This window comes from Dipteris shenzhenensis, chromosome 32 (assembly GCF_047967505.1).
Source record: "Dipteris shenzhenensis isolate YYH24624 ecotype China chromosome 32, Dip_SZ_1.0, whole genome shotgun sequence".
NCBI lineage: Eukaryota > Viridiplantae > Streptophyta > Polypodiopsida > Gleicheniales > Dipteridaceae > Dipteris > Dipteris shenzhenensis.
This window is the reverse complement of record NC_141627.1, coordinates 20,067,491-20,072,382: the sequence shown is the minus strand read 5'-3', so window position 1 is coordinate 20,072,382 and position 4,892 is coordinate 20,067,491. Positions and strand designations below refer to the sequence as shown.

The 4,892-nt window shown below is 41.3% G+C and overlaps 1 pseudogene across 1 annotated transcript; it reads left to right on the top strand.

Annotated features, from left to right (window-relative positions):
• Positions 1-258: 258 nt before the first annotated feature.
• LOC147880434 (stearoyl-[acyl-carrier-protein] 9-desaturase 5, chloroplastic-like) lies at positions 259-1,762 on the top strand (annotated as a pseudogene). The gene is made up of 2 exons (XR_015540552.1): positions 259-747; positions 970-1,762. The product of XR_015540552.1 is annotated as a stearoyl-[acyl-carrier-protein] 9-desaturase 5, chloroplastic-like (transcript).
• Positions 1,763-4,892: the final 3,130 nt, after the last annotated feature.

Here is a 4,892-nt window from a genome sequence, read left to right as displayed (position 1 = left end):
CCCCTCAGTCCCTTCGACCTTCCTTCACAGCCCTTGTTTTGACATCAACCCACCTATCTTTCCCTTCCAGTCGCACCCGCCTCGCATGCCGATCAGTCATCACAGCAACGCCGCCCAAGTACTAGTGTCTTTCGGACCTCACACTCTCTCAAGGTTGCTTTCGTGCTACTCATTCACTTTGCCACGTGGCCCTTGACTTCGGTCTGCTATGTAGCTTGCATTGCTCACTTTCGGCCCCTCGCTTCTTGCAGGCAAGACGGTCTCTCTGTTTCCCCGGACTCGGTTCATACGCAAGTTATTACTCATTCCATGCCCCCTGAGAAAATCGAGATTTTCAATTCGCTAGAAGGTTGGGCAGAAAGCACGATTTTGCCGTATTTGAAGCCAGTCGACAAAAGTTGGCAACCCCAAGATCTTCTACCAGAACCTTCCTCGGAGAGTTTTTTGGATGAGGTCCGAGAGCTGAGGAAGCGTGCCTCTGCTCTGCCGGATGACTATTTGGTTTGTCTTGTGGGTGACATGATTACTGAAGAAGCTCTTCCGACTTATGAGACAATTCTCAACAGTCTGGACAGGGTACGTGATGAGACAGGAGCTAGCCTCACGTCTTGGTCAAGGTGGAATCGAGCGTGGACCGCAGAAGAAAAAAGACATGGAGATCTCCTGAACAAGTATCTTTATCTCACAGGAAGAGTTGACATGAGGATGATCGAGAAAACCATTCACTACTTGATTCGATCAGGAATGGTTAGTAAACAAACCCTGTGGCTTGGATACTTTGAAATGATCGAGCAACGACATACGTCTTCTTCTTTAGTTATATGATCTGTATTGCCTGGGGAGTCTCTGCTTAAAGTTTAGTGGCACCAGACTGTTATTGCAGCGATTCCATCGAAGTTTGTTAAGATTTTCTTTGCGAACGTTATTAACCTGGTCGAAGGAACTTTACCTCTTGCTTTTGGTATGTAGGATCCTCGATTCGAGAACAATCCCTACCTGGGATTAATATACACATCCTTTCAAGAGAGGGCCACGTTCATTTCTCATGGAAATACTGCAAGGCAAGCAAAAGAGTTCGGTGACTTGACATTGGCTCATATCTGTGGAACAATTGCCGCTGATGAGAAACGGCACGAGAATGCATACACTAAAATCGTTGAAAAGCTTTTTGAAATTGACCCTGATGGAGCTATCACTAGTTTAGAGAACATGATGGTGAAGAAAATAGTCATGCCTGCCCATCTCATGTATGACGGACATGAGAAACACGTCTATGAAAAATTTTCCCTTGTTGCACAGAGGACAGGGGTGTAAACTGCAAAAGATTATGCGGACATTTTGGAGCATTTGGTGAAAAGATGGAATATGGAGAACCTCTCAGGGCTTTCAAGCAGGGGAAAACAGGCTCAAGAGTATGTCTGTAGTTTACCCTATCGCATAAGGAAATTGGAGAAGCAGGCTCGATCTAGAACAAAGAAAGCAGCCGAAAGTCAAACCTTTAGCTGGATTTTCAACAGGAAAGTTACTCTCTTTTAATTCACGCAGGTTACCACCGGATAGACGCCACGAGTAGTTCGTTCCTATGGCATAACAACCTTTCGTTGCCTAGCATCATCCAAATTAGGGGATCTCATGTGATGAAAGGAAAAGTTGTGGGGAAACTATAATGGAAAACTTGTATGGAAACTATAATGGAAAACTATCATGGAATCAAGGGGAACTCATGGGATGAAGTTACAAGTTTGGAAGGCGATTTCTTATCAGGACTTAAATTCTATGGAGACTCCATACTTGACAACACAAATGTGCTCTTGATGTTGTATTGACAACACAGATGTGCTCTTAATGTTATAATGTCCTAAAAGATTGATAGGGCAACTACTATGTGCATTTTGTAATAGGTGACCTAACTCCTTATATATGGGGTCCTTAGTATGCCAAGCATAAGAGTAAGAAGTTCAAAATAGGATTGAGAAAGCGAGGGCAACAAATGCTGAGATTATGAAAGAGGATATCATTACCCAAGATGAGGTTCATGTTTTCCATTAAATATGTACTCCTAGGTCAATTTCAAGGGGCTTAAGTTATTTAGTCACAATTGCAAAGCTCCCACGCATCACATGCCCTGATTTTACTGAGCGTGATGTAAATAGAGCAACTTATACTCCATGCAAACATATATACTATGTCTTCATTGTCATGCTAGGAATGAGTGCTACAGTCCATCAATTTATACATCAGGCTGCTCTCACAAAGGTGGACTTGTTTCAATGTTTGGGATCTAAAAGAAAATTTTGAAAGATAGTCAGATAGGTTTGAGGTATTGCCTTCAGTTGTTGGTGTACAATCTAAAAACATGGCTGAAAGACAAGTGTTTTTGGATAGAGCTTGAGAGGCTTTACTGTCCAAATATTATAAGTGAGAGTTTTCATGTGCAAGCACTAAATAATGATTTTAGTATTTGACTACTCAAATGGTTAGGGTTGTAGGCTATCATCTACTTTGAAGATGAATAGGTAGCATGTTTCATGAAAAGCTTTCTGTGGGTTGGCAATTTGGCCTCTTCATTGGCTTATAGTAATTAAATTATTTAAGACTACTTTAATACTTTGTGTTCTCTATTTTAAATTTTAATTGACTGGCTCAAGAATTTTGTGGCTTGCTTTTATTACTTGGCTCACTTCCCATAGCTCGCTTTTTGGTAATCCTCATAGTGGAGCAAAAAGGTTAAATGAAGGTTATCAAAGTGTATGCGAATGGGGTAATGGCATACTACATATCCTAAATCATTTTTTTGGCTATGGATCAAAACCAAGAACATCACCATTTTGATGGCTTCCGTTGCTGTAGCACTGGAACATTGGCCTATCACACAATTTTAAACAACATCATGTGCACATCGGCATCTTCTTCGGGGAAGTTAGAGAACATAAGGTACTTGACCATCATGATTGGTGTCAAACATGAACACAAATGGGTAAACAATGAAAGATGATCAACAGAGGGTACAGAGGTGCAATGGGGAGACAACTTGACATGGTTGCAAAAAAATGTGGGGAAAGAGAGCTAGAATCATTAGAATTCTTATCAACTATGAGAGCATAGCTATTGGCTTCCTCAAAGTCCAGTGACTCGATGAGATTCTGAGAGTGGTGCAATTTGTAATTTCTATATTGACCCAGGGTGGTCAATAATAAATATATAACATAGCACGTGAAATCAACAAAAGGATTTTATATTTTTATGGAGTTACAAAAAATATACATACATAAGGGGTTTTTTAATTCAAAAAGTAAAATTTTCCATACATAAAGGATACTTTAATCATCTCAAGCTTTACATAAGGGGTGTATATAGGTTATAAAAATTTGTAGGTAGGGGGTTATTTTAATATCCCTTGATTACATGTGCTATATGGGGTTTTTACATAGTGCCCCCTGTTGGGATATCTCAAGGTGTATGCCTCAGGCACACCTTATGTTTCTATGTGTGAGTGCTAGAGGCACAGTTAGGTGCCCACAAGCACAGTTAGGTGGTGGAGAGCCACATAGGATGATTGAGAGAATCTAGGAGCAGATTGAGGAGATGATTGTGGAGCTCTGAAGTCATCAGTGATGTCAGTGAGCATGTATGAGGTGCCTACTTAAGGACCTCACTCTTCTTCATTCTACAAGCAAGTAATGCAAGTATTCTGAGTTTGTGTCCACTCTTTCCTTTCCTTTCAGCTTTCCAACATGGTATCAGAGCCCTTTGATCCCCCTTGAGCCCATTTTTGCCACATCATCATCTTCTTCTTCATCTTCTTCTTCTCCATTTTCCTCTTTCTTCCCAAAATCTTTGAGAGCTTGGTTCTCCACCTACAAACGACCATTGACCAAACCCTCTAAGCTGGAAACTCCTCTAGTATGGGCGAACTTCCACCTACAAGCAATTGAAGAAAAAACATCTGTGGTGGCTGCCATTCTCCAAAGAGCGAATTTCTTCTGTTGCTCAATACTCCCTGCCTGCTTTGCCATTGCCTGAGCCCTCTTAGGAGTAGATGGGCGACCTCAAGACGAAGATTTTGAGCCATTTTTCAGGTCATTTGGTTCAGTAACGAGGGAGAAATCGTCAAAACTCAGTTTCAGACTGTAGCATCTCTCCCGGGCAAAAGTGCGCACCATTTCGTCCAACCTCTGTGCTGGACCCTCTTTGGTATATGAGCTTTCTTTTGCTTTAGAAAGCCCTCTTTTCCTTGCTTTGAAGAGTGAGCTACAAGCCCTCCAAGTTCAGCTTTTCAGTTTTGACAGTTTTGGACAAGTTTTTGAAGATGATGCTACATAAAATGCTACTCTAGCATTTCTGGTTTTTTGAAGCTTTCAATAACTTCAGTACAAGTGTGGCTTCAGTTTTGTTTTGAATTACTAGACCTGGTTTTGATTGGAAAGTATTTATTTCACCCACTTCTATGAAGCATGTAAGAAGAAGCATCATTGTTTGAATATTGGTCACTAGTCTTTGCTACATCAAGTGCTCATATTTTGGAAGTCTTTCAGTTATTTTTTCCTTGTAAGAGAGATAGACACTGCCCAATATCTGGGTTAGACCCTCTCATGGCTACCCTATTTAATCTCGAGAAGTTCAATGGAAAGTGCTTCCACACATGGCAGATGAAGGTGAAATTTGCATTGATGAGGGAGAACTTATGGGGACTTGTCAAACCTACTCCTACCGCTTCTTCTACGGCCTCCAATGCTGGAGAATCCTCAACTCCGACACGACCGGCAAGGGATCCAGCTAGAGAAGAAAAAGCATACGGTATCATTGCTCTTGCTTTAGGAGATGATTATATTCACCATATCTCTGACTTGGAGTCTCCTTCGGAAGCTTGGCAGAAGCTTGACATGATTTTT